Raw genomic sequence first — 21,109 nt, 5'->3', positions numbered from 1 at the left:
CAAAAGGCCATGTTTCATAATATGCTTTCTGGAAAGTGTGAAAACAAAAAAATTGTAAAGCAGCAACTGCACAGATCACTTAGATTTATCTTTCTATTAGATATAATAGGATTACATAGGGGTGGAAAATTTCCAAAAAGTTTCCACTGAAATTTTGGGAATTTCTAATACACAACTGGTGGTCATTTTGGAGAATGCAGTGTTCTACCATACATGCTTAAATCTACATCAATGAGGTAAAAGCTGTGTTAAGATCATATTTTTGTTGTTATTTAAAATATAATATTACACTGTAAAACTGAATACAGACATTCCTCTGTCAGGATCGTGGGTAGCGGCGGACGGGCAGGCTGGCAGGTATGAGGCAGGGAAGGAAGGCGCTGGCAGCCCAAAAGACGGGGTAACGGAGAATTTATTCAGGGCTACGGACTGGACAGAGTTACACAACCAAACCAACACCAACTAACATCAATGACGGACGACAGACGTGGACTCAAATAGACAAGACTGGGCGAAAATAATAGGACACAGCTGTGCAAGATCGGGGAAGCACACATGGATAATCAGGGGGCGTGGCACACACGAGGATCGGACAAGCCGGGCATGACAGAACCCCCCCCCCCCAAAGGCGCGCTCTCTGGGCGCACCTCAGGGGAGGTGACGGACGGGATGAGAGATACAGGACCTGGAAAACAAGAACAGAACCATTAACGGGACACAGGGAACAAAACCAAAACACAGAACAAACACAAGGGCAGAAGCCAGGACAGGACCCCTCAAAGGACAGGTAACGCAGACAGACAGACCAGGAAGGGAGACACTGAGGGAACAGGTGGGATGAAAGGGCCAGGAGTGAACGGAGGGACACAGGGGAACGAGGAGCCGAGACAAGAGGAACGAGGAGGAAAGGTCGGGGGAGAAAGAGGAGCCCGAGGGAGCCCCAGCGGGCCTGAGGAGGCAGGGCGAGGGACAGGCAAAGGGGACGAGGAGGGAGTCGGAGGGAGCACCAGGGAAGGCAATGAGGGAGCCGGAGGGGACAACGGCAAAGGCAAGGAGGGAGGGAGAGCCGCAGCAGGCGACAGCGAAGCCACAGCCGGCCAAAGCGACGTCCCCTGACGCTCTGCAGTGGGGGGACTCGCAGGCGATGGAGGAGCCGTAGTGGGAGAACCTGCAGGAGACCGACGAGGACTTGGAGGCGGGACCAAGACTGGGCGACGAGGCTTCGGAGGGGAACCTGCAGGCGACCACCAACCTGGAGTCCCAGGACCGGTAGGCGCCCCCCGAGCCCTAGCCAAGGCGAGCGAGGGCGAGCCAGGGGGCAGGGCAGGTGGGGCCCTCACCCTGCACTTGTGTCCTTTCCCACTCCGGTACACAGACATGCGAGGGTTAGGTCAGGGTCGATCTCGCCGGGGCAAGGGCGGAGGAGACAGCAGGAAGATCCCCAAGGGGTCCCACTCAAGCTCCTCTACCTCAACAGAGGAAGGAGCAGTGGTCGGGCTCTCTGGGACCTGCTCAGGGACTGGAGCTGGAAGGTTCAGAGTGGGGACAGGGACAGGAGTCAAAGGGGTTATGGTCACAGGTGCAGACGGAGCCGTGGGTGGAGACATAGGAGCCTCGGGCGTAGCTGCAGCAGGACAGACAGAGGGGTCTTGGGCGGAGGCAGAGGGGCTTCGGGCGGTGGAGGGAGTGCCTCGGGCGGCGGAGGTGGAGGGAGCGCCTTGGGCGGAGGCGGCTGCAGCAGGCGAAGGCGGCTCGTGCCTGTGAGCCGGAGTCAGAGCCACTTTTTTTCTTTCTCTATTTTTTTTTTCAAGCAGCACAGATTGGTCAACTACACGATGCATGTCTGCACTGAGCTGGAGGGGGAGAGGCGGTGCTACGGGGTGCGTTAGACTTGAGCTTTAAGTCTTAAGTTGTCTTGCTCTCGTGAGGTTTTTGTACCATGTGACATGGTGACGTTTTGCAGCGCCGGCTGAAGTCGGACAAAAAAAAATCTAACCATGATGTATTGCTTTAAGCCAGCGCTGCAAACGGCTGCGTGAAGTCGAATGCACCCATAGACAAATACAGCAATCGCACGCACAGACAGGAGGGAAGGAGACGCATGCGACAAAATGAATGACTGCAGGAAACAAATTTGGATACATTTCAATTACATTGATAATACAAAGGCAGAGTGTAGAGCGTGCAAGGTTAAAATCTTATATCGAACAGGCTCTACAAATAACCTGCATTGGCACATGAGAACTGTACATCTATCAATGCAGTGGGAAGAAAAAAGGCAAGTAAACCTGCTACTAAGGAAAGTGACAGTTTGTCTACTGCAACTGTTGAAAGTGCTAGTTTGTCAATGTCTACACCGTCATCCAGTACAGCACCACAACCACCTAGACCTACAACCTACAGCTCTGTGAGACAGTTTGTGCAAAAAGCTATGACTCCAATAAAACAGAAGAACATGCAAACTCGAACCCGGGTCCCAGAGGTGTGAAGCAACAGTGCTAAGCACTGCACCACCATGCCGCCGTTATTCCCAACCATAGTAATTCATTTCACTAATAATTGTACATTTTTTTGGTAATAAATTCATGTAAGCACCAAAAAAATCTGAAGAGCCACTTGGGAGCCATAAGAGCCGGCTCTCTTAAAAGAGCCGGAATTCCCATTACTAGATTATAATGGTGCGTTCGATTATTTCTCTCCAACTCAGAAAGCAGACGAAAACGTCACGAAAAGCGTCATTTTCCGTCGGAAACACGCCTCTTTTATGATGTTGATGTCGGACAGAATTTTCTTGACGTTTTCGTCCGAGCTCTTATTTTTTTCGGAACTCGGATGAAAACGTCACGAAACGTCACGAAAAACGTCACTTCCCGTTGGAAACACGCCTCTTTTATGAATTTTCTTGTTTGGTTACCTGTTTCACGTTCTTGCTATTACATTCAAACGAAGTTGTAACGCAGTTCCATTTGGCGAAAATTTGGTGGCTCAGGTTAATCTTGCCTAAACTCTTCAGATACCAGCAAGCCACGATGTTGTGCCAGATTATGCAGCACGCTACATGCGTGTACAAAGCGACACTTTAAGCTGCCCTACAGTGCGCTCTGCCACCGCCCTAGCTCAACAATGGGGGGCATCATTGGGGGGTTGCGAGTAGCGTGACTTTTGCAACTAAACCATAGTGTTCTGCTATATGCAAGGACTGTTTTGAGTCCTCTTCTAGTTTTTAGAATGTTAAGTATGTTTCATGAAATGTACCAAAGTAATCAAGAAAAACTGTAATATATCCCTGTATTTTTGTTGTGAGTAGTAAATGTCTTCACTGTATCATCTTTACCGTGTAATGTGTGTGTTTTGTTAATTTGCAACCACGATTGTCATTGTGTGGTTAAAATCTTAAACAAATGGGGGGAGGGGCAACTTCACAGAGGTGTCACACACCATTCACAGCATATTCGTTATACGATCAGCTGGATATAACAGTTTTTTTTTTAGTCGTTATTGCAGAATTCTGTTCAATACTTCACTAATGTTCACTGTTAGTGTTTATTTTCATTTATTATTAATTGGTACAAGTTTATTGCTATCTAAATGATGTATGTATTGTCTGAATGTGTGAATTATTCTGCTGTAAACATACAATGTCTTTTAAGGTTATCTGTCTGTCTGTTTCTATATGCAGCTGTGTTTGGGATCTCCTTGTGGGATCATTCTTGATTCTGTGTGACTCTAATGATCAAAACTGCGCTGGATTAGTATCAACTGACATGATGGCAGGAAGAATTTCTTCAGTGTCAGTAGGTACCCCATCTTCAGCTTCATGCAATGCTGGATTGTTCCAGAATGGGACACTTTACGTAAGAGTGAAGTTACTCAGATCAGAACACACATACTCCCCAGTATAAGGGGCAACATGAACTGGAGGCACAATCAGGAGGACGTAAAGAGGCTAATATCGCTCCGGAGCGCTGCGGCTTCAACGTCTGAGCAGTCGCCTCTGCCGACAGCTCCAGCGCCCGTACAGCCAGAGCAGCTGCCTGCGCAGCCAGAGCAGCCGCCTGCGCAGCCAGAGCAGCCGCCCCCTCTGCCTCCTGTAGCTCCAGAGCAGGCGCCCCCTCTGCATCAGCCTGCAGCTCCCGGGCAGGCGCCCCCTCCGTCTCCGCCTGCAGCTCCCGGGCAGGCGCCCCCTCCGTCTCCGCCTGCAGCTCCCGGGCAGGCACCCCCTCCGTCTCTGCCTGCAGCTCCCAGGCAGGCGCCCCCTCCGTCTCCGCCTGCAGCTCCCGGGCAGGCGCCCCCTCCGTCTCCGCCTGCAGCTCCCGGGCAGGCGCCCCCTCCGTCTCCGCCTGCAGCTCCCGGGCAGGCGCCCCCTCCGTCTCCGCCTGCAGCTCCCGGGCAGGCGCCCCCTCTGCATCAGCCTGCAGCTCCACAGCCCGAGGCGCTCCCTCCGCCTCAAGTAACTGTGCCCCCAGTGACTCCTGTTCCTGACCCCACTCCTGTCCTTCCTGCACACGTCCCCGAGAGGGTCCCGGACAGTCCAGCCGCCACTCCTCCCTCCTTGGAGGTGGAGGAGCTGGAGTGGGACCCCTCCGGGACCTTGCTTGTGACTCCTCTGCCCTTGCCCCGGCGAGCCCGACCCTGGCCGCGGGTCCTTATGTCTGTGTCCCATAAGGGGAGAGGACACAGACACCGGGCTAGGCTCCTTCCCGCCCTGCCCCCTGGCTCGCCCTCGCTCGCCTGCGCTGGGGCTCGGAGAGCGCCTGCGGGTCCTGGCCCTCCGGGTCGGCTGTCGCCTGCGGGTCCCCCTCCGTGGCCTCGTCACCATGCCTCGCTCCCCCTCCGGTGCCTGGTTGGTCACCTGCGAGCTCCCCAACTGCGGCTCCTCTGTCGCCTGCGGGTCCACCCGCTCTAGCGCGGTGGAGGATGTCGCCGCCTGCTGCGGCTCCCCTCCTCTCCTTGCCCTCGCCTGGTTCCCTTAGTACTCCCTCGTCCCCTGTCCTGGTTTCCCCTTCGGCTCCTTCCTTGTCCCCGGAGTCAGTCCCTCGCCCTGCCTCCTCGGCCGCTCCGAGGTCCCCTCCGGCTCCGGCCTCCCGGCCGTCTACAGCCCCTCCAGCTGCCTTCCATCGCCCGTAGGGGCTCCCTCGGACTAACCTTTATTCCCCCTCCTTATCGCCCTACGCTCCTGCCTTTGTCCCTGCGTTCTCCTCTCCTCCTCCTGTCTTTGTCCCGCCTTCTTTTGCTCCTCGCCCCTCTGTTCTGCCCTTTCATGCTCCTTGTTCCCCGATGTTCCCTCCTGGCACTCCCGCTCCTTTTGTCCCGCATGTTCCCTCTGTTTCCCCCTTCCTGGTCTGTCTTTCTGCTTTCCCTGTCCTTTGTCAGATCTTGTCTTACGTCTTGTCCCTTGCTCTGTTTTGTACCTCGGTCTTGTTTCCTGTTTCTCGTTAATGGTTTTTCCCTTCTTTTTCAGATCTTGTTTCCCTCATCCCGTCCTTCGCTCCTTCCGAGGCACGCCCGGTGAAGCGCGCCTTTGGGGGGGGGTTCTGTCATGCCCGGCTCGTCCGCTCCTCATGTGTGCCACGCCCCCTGATTACCCACGTGTGCTTCCCTGATCGTCTCCAGCTTTGTCCGATTCCCTTGATTAGTCTTGGTGTATTTAAGTCCTGGTCTGACCTGTTTCCCCTGTCCGTCATTGTGGTTAGGTAATGGTATTCTGTGTCTTCCCTGTTCCTAGTCCTTGTTCCCCTATTAAATCCCGAGTTTTGCCCCGATATCAGCCTGTCTGCCTGCTCTATACCAGCCAACCCGCACGATCGCCGCTTTGCCCGACCGTGATCGTGACAATCATCAAATGATCATCAATTTCCTTGATGGTGGGCCCCCCAAGTAAAGCTTTGCCTGGGGGCCCTGTAAAAGTAGAGTCGGCCCTGGTGTAGCGTCTAGCTATTGGACAATAAAAACCCATGGATAGAAAGTCTCAGATAGATGATGGAAACCAGAATGACTATACTTATCAGTTTCAAAGAACATTGTGGGCAGAATACTGATAAGCATGAGGTTTCAGCAACTGTCGTTTTGATTTTTAAATTTTTTTATTTTTGGAAACTTGCGCACAGATTATTTACTCAAAAATTTACTGGAGGTGTTACATGTCTGAAGCAGGCTGACTGTGTACATCTGTGCTTGAATCAGTTGAAAAACTACAGCAGATATCCAGCTGTGAAGTAAAGATAGTTGATTTGGAAGTTAAAATTAACATGGTTCTGAGACAGACAAAAATTGGCTGAATTTATAAATACTCCAAGAAACCAATGGATCACATTAATAAATGCATTTGATTTTCTCCTACACCCAATACACAGTACAAAAACCTCACTTGTCTTGGTTTTTCACTTGAAATAGTAAAAACACTTAGGATGTAAGCAATCAGATTAATCTGCTCTAATTTTTGACATCTCGATAATGGTAAACCACATCCTTCTGCATCAGATATAATTGTCTGCACATAAACACCAAAATCTTTCACTTTTGGATAATTCGTTTTCTCCTTGTCATCCTCATGGTGCTTGAATTCTGTTATGCTCCCACCATCGAACCTTACAACACAGCTTGTGTCCTTGATTTCTTGGGTGGGGCTTTATAATGCTCTCATTTCTCGAGAACAAGAGAGGATTGGTGAGACCTGACATGCCACAATATGTAGTTATTCAGGACAATGTCAGATTTCACTATTACAGTTGTCAGAGAATGGTTTGCAACCCACCAACATACTTCAATAGAGTTCTTACCATCCTATTCAGTCTTCCTCAATTTAGCTGAGGAATTCTTCTCAGCATGGAGCAGGCACATATGCATTCAACGGTCACACAACCAGATGTCTCTGTTGGAGGCAATGGATGCAACAGCATCAGAGAAAGTTCTTCCCCTTCTGTCTTGGAAGGCAAGACATCATAAGTGATGGTGATGAAGAGTTGTGGCCAAATAGAGAGGAGAGACTGAATGTGGCAAGAGTTTGAAATGTGGGCTACATTGTATTTACAATGCAGGACATCACTGTATGTTTAGTATTTGTTTGCATTGTAACAAAAATTGATTGTTTAATTTCTTTTGCAAATAAAATTGAAATAGTGTTGGGAAATTTATTGTGTTAACTCGGTGCATTAATTTCAAAGTCATGATGCATTATTATTTCTTTGATCGCATCTACGCATGCAGTATTTTGTTACCCAAATTGGAGAATAGTATGAGCATAGATTTTAATGGAGACTAATAATATTCCTTCCTGGTTGTAAACAACATGAGTTTATGCTATGATGTTGCACAGAATCCCGGAGGTCAGAGCTAAGCTGTTGTTGCCTGGTTTATCTCATTAAAAAAAGGCAAACAGGCATACATAGGATAAAAATGTCTTTAGAAAGATCGCACGGTCAGAATTAAAAAGGATTTAAATTCCTATATTGAGTATATCTGTTGAGCGATTATATGCACATGTATTGTACGGCATTAATTGCATCAGTACAGTTTTTCCTGATCGCTTTGATACAATTTCACATCAGAAACATCATTCTCCTTACACTTAATGTAGCCCAGTAAATTGCCCTTCAACTGAAAGCAAATAGACACAGAAGAGGGTTAGTTAACAGAAACTGAAGAGCGTTAGTTAACACAAATAGAAACAGAAGGGGGTTAGTTAACACAAATAGACACAGAAGAGGGTTGGTTAACGCAAACAGAAACAAGAGGGTTAGTTAACACAAACAGAAACAGAAGAGTCTTAGTTAACACAAATAGAAACAGAAGAGTCTTAGTTAATACAAATATAAACACATGCTCTCAGTCTTGTATCACAGGTGCGTGTCATGGCATTGCTATGCTATGGTGCAGTCATGGTCAGAGGGGGTTCTTTCAGGTCCAGAAAGTAGAAATCCAAACCAGGATTTTGTTTCAACCAATCAGTTGTGCAGACTCTGACTGTGACTCCCTATGCTCAACCTCTGGTCACATTGCATTGCAAGGCAATGCTGTAATTACACACAAGCACATATGATGCTCATGTTTCACCCAGTGAATAGTGCTGTAAAACTGAGCAGGAAGATGGTGCCCTGAAGGTACAAGAAGCAAGCTTTGTAAGAGGATGCGGTGTCTGAATGCGTGATATGGCAAGGGGAAGAGGAGTACACAGAAGACAAATAAGAATCAAGGGCAGGTAGAGGGAGAGCAGTGAATAGATTCCATAGAGTCTAATGAAATAAGGGCAACGATAATAGACCATGTTATGAACCATGGTCTAAGTTTGGCTGAAGCTGGTTGACAGATGTAGCCTCAGGTGACACTGTCTATGGTGGCATCTATAATATGTACATTCAGTAATGTGAACAGGCATCTGATCCCACATTTACTGTATTTCGGTATGATATGCAACATCACATTTATGCAGCTTACTGCAAATAATAGAATTTGAGATCTCTGTATAACAATTGATAAACTGATAACTGTCGTTCCCCGCTCGTCCGATCCTCCCGTGTGCCATGTCCTCTCATCTACCTTGTGTGGAACCCCCGTGTTACCAGCTTTTTCTTGTTGCTCTCATTAGTTCAATATATTTAAGTCTATGTTAAGTATGTTTCCTGAGTCTGGTCATTAACGTCCGTCCTTTTGTGGTGTATCGTGTTCTTGCTGGCATCCAATTAAATTAAATCCTTCGTTCACTGTGCCCGACCCAGTGCAGGACAATAACCTTCGTATTGCCAGAATAGTACCACTACCTCATTCTGCTGGGAGAGGATCACTGTTGACATGAGCAGCAATTGCTCAATTACCCACGCTCCCGGATCCTGACGGAATGACAGACCAAAACAAGGAGGCATGGCAGCAGACAGAGGACCAGCATTTCGGTCTGCTGCATGAAACTTATTACTGGCTGAACCAGCTGGAGGTCCAAGAGGACCCTGTAGCATTAGAGTTCGCCAACCGCAGCGCAGATCTCCTGATGGAGAGGCCCCCACCGGAAAGCGAGCACCTCCTGGAGGAGGTACGTGCCTGCCTCCAGCGGCTAGTCCAGCGGCTCACGGAGCGGAGGCTTGGGCTAGCCGTACCGCGCGGCACAGAGGCTGCTTCCCCACCGTCCGTCCCGACGGAGACGGCACAGCCTCCCGCCGCCACCCCGAACCGGTGGAAAAAGAAGAGGAGAAAGCAGGCGATCGCCTCGTCGATTGTCTTGGGGGCATGCGCGCTCACCCCACTTGTCTCCCCGCCGAGGTGCTGGAGGACTCTCTGGACAGTTCGGAGCTCTTCCCCAGCGCTGCTAAGTTGCCCACGCAGGCATCTTCCCCCGTCCGGGGACCATGACGGGCTGCTGAGGAGCTCCCGCCGCCCCTGGAGCGGTATTTCTTCTGGCCCGAGCGGCTGGCCAACAAGGGGGCCAGCGCAGTGCGGGACGCTATCCCACGTGTGCCCCGGACGCCTAAAGGGGCTGCGCCCGTCTCGCCAGCACAGGACTTACCAGTCCCGCCTCCGCTGCCTGCAGCTCCCGAGCAGGCGCTCCCTCTGCCTGCACATCCCGCGCCCATGCCCGAGGTGCTCCCTCTGCCTGCAGCTCCCGCGCCCACACCCAAGGCGCTCCCTCTGCCTGTGCATCCCGCGCCCACGCCCAAGGCACTCCCTCTGCCTGCAGCTCCCAAGCAGGCGCTCCCTCTGCCTGCACATCCCGCGCCCATGCCCGAGGTGCTCCCTCTGCCTGCAGCTCCCGTGCCCACACCCGAGGCGCTCCCTCTGCCTGTGCATCCCGCGCCCACGCCCAAGGCACTCCCTCTGCCTGTGCATCCCGCGCCCACGCCCAAGGCACTCCCTCTGCCTGCAGCTCCCAAGCAGGCGCTCCCTCTGCCTGCAGCTCCCGCGCCCACACCCGAGGCGCTCCCTCTGCCTGTGCATCCCGCGCCCACGCCCAAGGCACTCCCTCTGCCTGCAGCTCCCAAGCAGGCGCTCCCTCTGCCTGTGCATCCCGCGCCCACGCCCAAGGCGCTCCCTCTGCCTGCAGCTCCCGTGCCCACACCCGAGGCGCTCCCTCTGCCTGTGCATCCCGCGCCCACACCCGAGGTGCTCCCTCCGCTTCAAGTGACTGTGCCCCCTGTAGCTCCTATCCCTTGCCCCACTCCTGTCCCTCTAGCCCTAGTCCCCGAGGAGGTCCTGGACAGTTCGACCACCGCTCCTCCCTCCTTGGAGGTAGAGGAGCTGGAATGCGACCCCTCGTGGACCCTCCTGATGACTCCTCCACCGTTGCCCCAGTGAGCTCAACCCCGACCACGGGTCTGTATGTCTGTGTCCCACAAGGGGAGAGGACACAGACGCAGGGCTGGGGTCCCTCCCACCCTGCCCCCTGGCTTACCCTCCCTCGCCTGCGCTGGGGCTCAGTCAGTGCCTGCGGGTCCTGGTCCCCCGGGTCTGCTGTCGCCTGCGGGTCCCCCTCCACAACCTCATCGCCCTGCCTCGCTCCCTCCTCCGACTCCTCGTCGGGCGCCTGCGGGCTCCCTGACTGCGGCTCCTCAGTCGCCTGCTGGTCCCCCCACTCCAGCGCGTCTGAGGACGTCGCCGCCTACAGCGGCTCCCCCCCTCTCCTTGCCCTCGCCAGGGTCCCCTCCAGCTCCCTCGTCCCCTTCCCTGGCTCTCCCGTCGACTTCCTCCTCGTCCCCTCCGTCAGTCCCTCGCCCTGCCTCCTCTGCCCCTCTGAGGTCCCCTCCTGCTCTGGCCTCCCGGCCGCCTGCAGCTCTTCCAACAGCCACCCGTCGCCCGCTGGGGCTCCCTCAGGCTCCCATTTATTCCCCCTCCTTCTCTCCCTGGTCTCCTGTCGTGTCCCTCCTTCATTTGCTCCCCCTCTCTTTGTTCCTCCTGTTTCTGCTCCTCGTCCCCCAGTGTCCCCTTCGTTCACTCCCGGCCCTTTTGTCCTGCCTGTTCCCTCCGTGTCCCCTTTCCTGATCTGTTTGCCCGCCTTCCCTGTCCTATGTCAGGTCTTGTCTTGGCTTATGCCTGTGTGCCTGTTCTGTCTGTCCGTCCGTCCTGTTCCCTGTGCCTCATTAATGTTTTTTTTCTTGTTTTCCAGGTCCTGGTTCCCCAGTCTCATCCCGTCCGTCGCCTCCCCTGAGGCGCGCCCGGAGAGCGCGCCTTTGGGGGGGGGGTTCTGTCATGCCCGGCTCGTGCGATCCTCGTGTCTGCCACGCCCTCCTGATTATCCACGTGTGCTTCCCCGATTGTACCCAGCTGTGTCTTGTTATTTAGATCTATCCTGTCCATTTCAGTCCATGTCTTGCCTGAGTTCATTGTCTGTCATTGATGTTAGTAGATGTCAGTGCCTGTGTTCCGTCCTGTTGACCCGATCCCTTGGAATAAATCCCCATTACCTCCGTATCCCGCCTGTTTGCCTGCTTTCTGCCTGCTTGCCTGCCCGCGTGATTACCCACGCTCCCGGATCCTGACAACACAGACCAGCTTCTTCATTTCTTGGATGGGCTCGACAATTGCCTCATTCCCGAAATTTCATGTGCTAGTTTGGGACACTGTAATTTTTCACCACTCCAACTGTGTAAGGGAATGATCTGAAACCCACCAACAAAAGCTAACGGTGTTCCTGCCACCGTATTCTCCATTCCTCAGCCTGATTGAGGTATTTCTCTCTTCTTGTTGATGGAAGATGTATGAGCGACAGTCTCATAATCAGATGTTCCTATTGGAAGTAATGGATGCTGGCTGTGAGGAGGCATGCCTGAGGCATGTCAGGGCCCAGTGCAGCATGCAAAAATATTTTGCCCTCTGTTTCTCAGAACGGAAGACATCAGGTGTGATGTAAACACAATGATGTAGTCTAATAGAGATGAGAGACTGGATGCCCCTTAACACATGTCACATTTTGCACGTTATAGTGATTTTAGATAGATTTATATATGCATATATACAGCACCCTCCACAATTATTGGCATCCCTTGTAAAGATTTGTAAAAAGGGTTAGAAAAAAAATACTTTTGGTCAAGTAGTTTCATATCACACTGAAATAAATCAGAAAAATCCAAGCTTTCATTAAAATAGATTTATTGAAAGACAAACAATTCTTTTTTGAAGAAATAATTATTTTCAACAAAAACACATATGCCACAATTATCAGCATTTAATATTTGGTCCAACCTCTCTTTGCCAGTTTAACAGCACTGAGTTTTCTCCTATAACATTTTATAGGGTTGGAGAATACAGAGCAGAGCATTTCAGAACATTCACAAATGTCTCCAGATATTCCAGGGTCCTAGGCCCCCTCTTGTGCACTCTCCTCTTCAGCTAAGCCCACAAGTTTTCAATGGGGTTCAGGTCAGGGGACTGAGGTGGCCATGGCAGAAATTTGATTCTGCAGTCAGCTAACCATTTTTGTTTTGATTTGGACATATGCTTAGGATTACTGTCCTGTTGGAAGATTTAGTTTTAGTTTCCTGGCAGAGGCAGCCAAATTTTCATTTAAAATGACCTGGTATTTCATGTCGTCCATAATGTCATGTACCCTAACAAGGTTCCCAGGGCCTCTGGAGGAAAAACAGCCCCAGAACATCACACAATCTCCACCATATTTTACAGTTGGGATAAGGTTCTTTTCACTATAGCCATCCTTCTCTTTATGCCAAACCCACTTTGAATGTTTATTGCCAAAAAAAGCTCCATATTTGTTTCATCATACCACTGAATTTGGTACTAGTCAAAGTTGTAGTAGTGTTTTGCAAACTCCATGTGCTTTCATTTGTGGTTAACTGCTAAACTGTGGTATTCTGACATACCTTCCAAATAATCTGTTAGCTTGATTGTGGCATCTGATGGTTTTTTGGAGGCAGGTTAAGCCCAAGGTTTTACTTTGTCTTGCAATTCACCAACAGTCATCCTTGGGGATTTTTTGCCTCTCCTACGATCCTCCTCACTTTACATGGGGGCAAAATAAACTTGGGTCCTCTTCCAGCAGGTTTGAAACAGATCCAGTTCTTGGCCACTTTTTAATTATTGCCCTAACAGTAGAAATTGTTATTTTCAGACAAGCAGCTATTTTTAATACCCATTCCCTGACTTATGAAGGTCAACACACTTCTCCCTCATTTGGTTTGTCTGTTCTCTTATCTTTCCCATGTTGATGACTAAGAGAATTTGGATTCTTTGTCACCTCACATTTGTACCCCAGTTAATGAGGAAGTCATGGATTACAACTTGAAGGTTCCTATTCACTCCAATCAACTCAAAGATGTATAATTTACAAGGGAAACTTGCTTCAGTAACATTATGTTCACTATGATTTCCAGGGGTGCCAATAATCATGGCACATGTGTTTTTGTTAAAAATAATTATTTCTTGATGAAGGATTTGTTTTTCTTTGAATAAATTTATTTCAATGAAAGGTTGGATTTTTCATTGTGATGAAGCTACTTCACTAAAAGGTACATTTTCTGACCATTTTTACAAGTCTTTACAAGGGGTGCCAAAAATTGTGGAGGGCACAGTACATATATGTAATGTGACTTTACCGTACTATGCAGTAGCTGGTGCTATATTCTAAATTTGTATATTGTTTGATTTCTTGCTTATCTCCGTTTCAGCTATTATATTCTGTAAAGTTTCACATATATCCTTGACATTTCATTTTTGCATTTGACCCATGCAAATCTAAGTCTTAAAACTTCGGTGAAAGGTTTTGTATTCATTGGTCACAGTGCTGGAGTGATTGATGGACGGCATGTTTTGACTCGTAAAAAAGGTTTTGAGTGTTTTAGTGTCTTTTGCACGGGTAAGTCTGTGTTATGAGAAATGTCTTAAATGTTTTGAGAACTGCATTAAGAGTGGTGAGAATGATGTTCCTGCTGTGGGAATTGCATATAAGCGATCGAGAAAAACTGTAATTTGGGGATTCAATTAATAAATATTTATGATTATAAGTTTTAATATTAGGTGTGATTAATTATGATTAATCACAGAACATCGTGCAATAGATTAGTTACACTTTTTAAAATTGAGTGTACAATGATTAGAATGTATAATGATTTTTATTGCATATTTCCATGTATCTTTTATATTGACAAATACAACAAACTGCGCTCAGATTTGAGTATGCGTTGCTCGAGACTGATTTCTTTATGGCGAAGGCATTGTCGTAATGACTCATTTTGTGTGTTTTTGGCAGATGCTGTTAATGTTTTGGGCATTTTTGGTTCTTTGCCACTTTAGATAGTGTTGTGATAACTGGCTTTACTGACTTGGGAACTTAGTCGTGAGATAATGTTAGAATTTCCGAAAAAGTATTTAAGTGATTGCAGAAAACCATGCCTTTTATCATTTTTCTTGGGTTGGTTACCGAAGACCATGAGTAATGTTTTTATTCATTTCTGGTCACCACAAAGTTCCTCCAGTTTTGAGTTACTGTAAACAGGGACGGATTATGGGTTGTGTGGGCCCCTGGGCAAAACGTTTGCGAGGCCCCCCCCCCCCTCCACCACCACCACCACCACCACTCGCACCACCACCACAACCACCACAATTCAAGGGCCCTTGGCAGCCAAACGCCCTCCCTATAGGGTCAGGGGCCCTTGTAGGCAGAGGATCAAAGAATGTAGGCCCTCTAAAATAGACAAACGAAAATACATTGTTGATAAGCGTTGACCCCGCTGGCCCGGTCCGTAATCCGTCCCTGACTGTAAAGGAATTCTCTACGTGAAAGTTTCATTATAACGTGTTACCGTGAGGATCAATGCATAACACTGCGCGCGTACTATATGTTGGATCTCTGCACAGGCCATTCGCAAGATATTTTTCAAAATGAGTTTTATTACATGCAGCAGATTGGGTTAAGCTCTTATTTACAGTCATAACCATAATATAAGATTTTATATAGAATAATAAAAGACATTAACCTGCAGAATATCTATATCTCCATCCATCGATCCATCCATCCAGAACACCAACCGCAGTCCATCGTCATTATATTTTGTCAGTATTTATAGTACATTATAATTCAAGGGGCGGCATGGTGCCTCACACTTCTATGACCCGGGTTTGAGTCTCCGCCTGGGTCACATGTGTGTGGAGTTTGCATGTTCTCCCCATGTCGTCGTGGGGTTTCCTCTGGGTATTCCTCCGGATTATGTTTCACGTGCAAGGTAAACAATCAGACTGCAACCTGCAGTGAAATGAAAAGTTCCACCATATTCAAAATAGTCATACCAATAAAATATATATATAATAGATTTATAATTAAATAAAATTAAAGCAATAAAATACCAAACAGAAATATAAGGAATACAAAAGTATACTGAAAAGTAAAGAAAAAACTGAGTTGTGCAGAGCATCAAAGGATTAAATGGTTTATAAATTGATATAATTGAAAGATTCTGTAGGAGCACAGAAGAGACTACTGAAAACCTTGCAACTAGTTTATAGTTTGAGAAGTGATTGTTTACTAGATTGGCACCTGAAAAATGCGGTAGCCAACTGTCTTAAAATGGATGAGAGAGGGATATAGCGCTCTCGAAGGAACAAACAGGCACGCTTAGGTTCACTAAAAAAAAAACACTTTAATACAAGTGATACAAGATAACCTCGCATTAAAATCAATATCAATTAAAAACAATGCAAGATAACCTTATACCATCAGAGATATAGAATAGTATAAGTCATACGAATATATATATAGGAAAGAAACAATAAAATATAGATAATGTGATTTTATTATCACGAGCGGTGATAATTAATCCCCATAATCAATTGAACGTAAAAGCAGCTGCAAAACTATTTACACTCAGACGTGCCCACATCACCCACCTTCACACACGGACTGGGGAGCCCTTTTCAGTCCTGGCAGGAGACCAACACGTGAGTTCCGAGAAATGCCGGGCGAAGCGCGTTTTATCCCACGGCTGAGCTCCGGTCAGTACTGAGTATTCCCCATCCTTTATACTAAATTGGGTGCTGCGTGTGGGCAGGGGACGAGCTGGCCAGGCTCACCCCTTCCCCCCAGGCAAGGTGTTATCCAATTCCCCCTTTTGTCCGAGTATAGATAGAAGATAAATATCCTGGCTTCTTTTATGAGCCCAAGTTTTTTTATGGCAGGACAGGGTTTACGGGGGATCGGTAAAGAATAACATGTTCAATGACATTCCGGGTGAATCATGGACGATTGATCTTCAGGATGATCAGTCCCCACACGATCAGAATTAATCTACAATTACGATCTCCCAGAATATTACAGTAAAAGGATTAATTCCATATACGTGGGTGACGTAATCGTCCGTGAATTAATCCTAATACACAAGCGATTTCTTGCACATTTGAGGGGGAAAAATCAGACAAACCCGGCCTTGTAGCAGATACGCCGTAATGGGGGGGGGGGGATTACAATTTGGAATTTCTGGATTGTTCTGAGTTGGAAGGCCAATATTATATGCTTTCGTAGGGCTCAAAACCTCAAACAGTACCCTTGGATCTACCCAGGCCCACTCAGCCCCCCCTCCATCGTTCACAGCCACCGATAAAACGATTGTGTCTGACAGGTAGGCTTATGTGTGTGCCTGGTTTGATCAATAGGAGGAAGAGTGCTGTCGTGAGGCAAATTGATTTTTCTTTGTTCATTTGGTCTTAGAAATGCCAAGGGTCATTAAAAAACTGAAAAAATGTACATGTGTAATGCAGCAACTGCACTGATCGTACAGATTTTTTTCTGTCCGGATTTGACATATATTTATCACTAAACGGTATTTTCCGAGTTGCTTCTATTTCGGAGGAAATGAAAAATCCATGCACTGATTGATAATTTATTTGCCATAGCCTCATTAAGAAAGGCCGGGGAAATTAGACCCGCAAGAATTATGAGCTTAAAATGGAAGGTTAGGGGTTGGGATCATATATAGGAGGAAATGTTAAAAGGTCATTTTAGGCGTTTTGGAATTTTGCTAAGATCGACACAAAGTGATAGAGCACAACATGCACGAACAATCGTCGTACTTACAAATTTCGAAAGCGCTTTGTTTTAGAGTCAGCTAATTTTGTGAGATAATTGCTTAGAAAGAAGGCGAGTTATTGTGACATTTGAGTTACTGCTAGTATTTTTTTCTTTTAAATTTCACTTTACTATTCAGCTTTATCACAGTTAAACTCCTGTACAGTAGGTGGGGACAAACGCTCATGTAAGTCAGAGACGATTCATTCCATTCCGTTCGGGCTGTTACCGGACCTCGCAAATAAAGACGGAGAAATACACCTTTTACAGTGCGTACAAATATAACTCACTTCCAGATACCGGCATGATATGAATAACGCATCATTTAGAAAACTACAAATATTATAAAATTATATGAATGCAATTATAAAACAATCGCACAATAACACTGTGCTAAAACATCCACATAAGAAATTAAACGTAAACCATCGTTCACCGCTGTGAACGATTCAAGTCCCGCTAATCAATTGATATAATAATACCTAGAAAGAACGACCAAAGTGTTTAAAATAATAATAAAAAAAAAACATTAAAGAATGATTTAAACAAGCTGGCTGATAGGATCTCAGCTACAAAAGAATAACATTATTAACAACCGATTCATTTTCACAGCGGAGAGCTGGATAATTCTGGCAAGAAATCCGGTATATTCACGCCAAATCCCCGCCAGATTACGAATACAGGAAAGGATACTTTCTTTAAATCAATATCAGTAGTTACAAAGAAGAGTGTAAACCACTTCAGGAGATATCAGTTTTGGTGAACAGTCCTTGGAACAATTGGAGTTGAGAACCTTGCTCAAGGGCCCAACAGTAAAATTACCCTCCACCCACTAAGCTACACCCCACAATTTGCTTTCTACTTTTTCAGAGCAAGTACACTAATCATAAACATATCTCTTTATGTTCCACCACATGCAAATACATCCAGAAATGCAAAACTGCTGTAAATGCCAAACGTGAATCTATCCATCCATCCATCAATCAAACTATCTCCACTTATCTAGTACAGTTAAGGGGACAAATATATATGTATTGACCTTTAAACAGAATTTGCTCAATTCTTCCTGCAGGTAGAATCTGGCATGATATTCATTGCTTTATTATTGGCATATACAGTATGCATTTAATATGTTTAAGCTAAATGTGCATATGCAAGTACACTGATGAAGCCGTTGTGGGAGCTTTAAATCCAATTAACAATAATGCATTGCAGGTTAACGGCATATAACAAACCAGTACACTTGGCGCTCAACACAGGGCTCATACTCACGCCACAGGAAGCCGAAGAAGCAAATTCCAGGCTGAATTCCAGGCTGTCAGGAATTTGTTCATGCTGAGAACAAAAATGACTCCTAGTATAACATAAATTTATTTAGCAGATGCCGTTATCCAAAGCAATCTATATTTTTGAGGAAATAGGGTCAGATGTGGGTTGAAGGCCTTGCTTAAAGACCCAACAATGGAATCAACTTGCCTATGCTAGGATATGAACTAGTGACCATCTGATCAGAGGGGCAACCTAACCCAAGAAGCCACAAACTGCTCCTTAATGCTCACTGTTACCCCTATAGAAAGATTTTCCTGACAGATATGTCCTCATGAATCTGTATATGGTAAAAATCAGCGCTTTGCATCCCAACCCTTTCCTTTGTCAGTATGGAAGAGGAGGACACAACTGCAGTAAAAATGTGTTTTCTTTGAAAGCTGACACGCTGATGTCTAAACCTACCGTCCTTGGTGTCTGCATTCCTCTGAAGGATATTAAACTTGCAAAAAGGGCATGTGAGGGAAGCAGTCGTATACGTGCTTGGTTTGCATGTTACAGCATAGGTCCTGCAAATGGATCATAACTGTCATTATATTACTCGGAAATGCAGGCAGATCACGGATGAGGTGAGAGCATAACGAAGACTCGATGGCCCTGTACTTTCTTTTCAATTTTCAACCAAAAATTTCTAAGTGGGGGTGGCATGGTGGTGCAGTGGTTAGCACTGTTACCTCACACCTCTGGGACCCGGGTTCGAGTCTCCGCCTGGGTCACATGTGTGTGGAGTTTGCATGTTCTCCCCATGTCGTCGTGGGGTTTCCTCCGGGTTCTCCGGTTTCCCCCCACAGTCCAAAAACATGCTGAGGCTAATTGGACTTGCTAAATTGCCCGTAGGTGTGCATGTGTGAGTGCATGGTGTGTGAGTGTGCCCTGCGATGGGCTGGCCCCCCATCCTGGGTTGTCCCCGCCTCATGCCCATTGCTTCCAGGATGGGCTCCGGACCCCCTGCGACCCAGTAGGATAAGCGGTTTGGAAGATGGATGGATGGATGGATGGATGGATGGAATTTCTAAGTGGCAGTGTTATGTGTGGTATTATAATCATGATATGCATCAGTATACACTAAATGACCAAATGTAAATGGGCATTCCTATTAATTAGAGGAATTGGCTAATTTAGAAACACCCATTGCTAACACAGGTGTATAATTAAGCACAAGTCACGCAATTTCCTGTAACAAACAGCAGTTTGTTGTACAGGGGGTTGTACAGAAGATGCTAGTGATTTTCCACTTGGCACCATCATAAGACGCCATCTTTCCAACAAGTCAGTTCGGGACATTTCTGTCCTGCTAGAGCTGCCCTGGTCAGCTACACCTGAAGTGATGGTCAATTGGAAACTTATGAGAGTGAGTTCAGCTGTGAAGTGGTCAGGCACACAAGCTCACAGAAAGGGAGCTGATCACCCTGTATCAACACCCACCCTGAATTTCAGCAAATCCCACCAGAAATGTTCCAGTATCTTCATATTAATAGCTTTGGTTTTGGAATGTGAGAAGCTGGTGTCCGCATCCTCTCGGCCATATATTGTATTTGTCTGGTAATGATATTCTCATGTATAAAACATTTGTCTACTGAAACACTACACTGCAAGTATTAAAAGTTATGGTAACACTTTACTGAAAGCAGTTATAATGCATTACAATGCATTCATAAAGTAATATTAGCACAACAATAACTATTTATAAAAAGCCATAACATATTATAGCCATGGGTATTTCCAATTCACCTGGGCCCACTACTGTTTACCCTATACATGCTACCTCTTGGTAATATTATTAGAAATCATGGTATTGGGTTTCATTGTTATGCAGATGATACACAGTTGTACATATCTGTTAACCCTGATGATACATCACTACTATCTCGGTTAGAAGACTGTCTATAAGATATCCGGTGCTGGATGGCAAAAAAATTTCCTTATGTTAAACACAGAAAAAACAGAACTTCTGGTAATTGGTCCCAAGGTTGCAAGAAATAAGTTTCACCACCTCAACATTGGTAGCCTTCCTACACAACCTAACACGGTGGTTAGAAATCTTGGCGTTTTTGTTGATTCAGATCTATGCTTTGATGCTCACATAAGAAGTATTACTAGAATTGCGTTTTATCATCTATGGAACATAGCCAAATTTCATAAGATGCTCTCACTTCATGATGCAGAAAAATTAATACATGCCTTTGTAAGTTCCAGACTGAACTACTGTAATGCCCTCCTATCTGGTTGCCCGTCTGGATCCTTCCATAAACTTCAGTTGGTACACAATGCTGCAGCCAGAGTTCTAACAAACACTAAAAAATTTGATCGTATTACACCAGTCTTATACTCTCTTCATTGGCTGCCAGTTAAATCTCAAATTGACTATAAAATACTGCTATTAACCTATAAAGCACTGAATGGCCTTGCACCAGAATACCTTAGTGATCTGCTGACCACATACAACCCTCCACGCTTGCTTTGCTCTCAAGCCATGGGATATCTTAGTGCCTAGGGTAGAAATAGCTACGGCAGGCTGCAGAGCTTTCTCCTACAGAGCTCCTCAGCTGTGGAATGGTCTTCCACCGGTTGTGAGGGTTTCAGGCTCACTCTCAATATTCAAGTCTAGACTAAAAACACACCTGTTTAGTTTAGCATGTAGGGACACTAGTTCTAGCTCTAGCTAACTCCTCACTCCCAGTCAGACCTATAATGTGAGGTGTAGAGCTAGGTGGGAATCGGTGCCATTGGCTTTGGATGAACTGAACTGTCAGTGCTGTCACTCTAGCTTCACAATCCCTTGTACAATTGGAA

The sequence above is a fragment of the Brienomyrus brachyistius genome, chromosome 7, assembly GCF_023856365.1.
Source record: "Brienomyrus brachyistius isolate T26 chromosome 7, BBRACH_0.4, whole genome shotgun sequence".
NCBI lineage: Eukaryota > Metazoa > Chordata > Actinopteri > Osteoglossiformes > Mormyridae > Brienomyrus > Brienomyrus brachyistius.
This window is presented reverse-complemented; position numbering follows the sequence as displayed.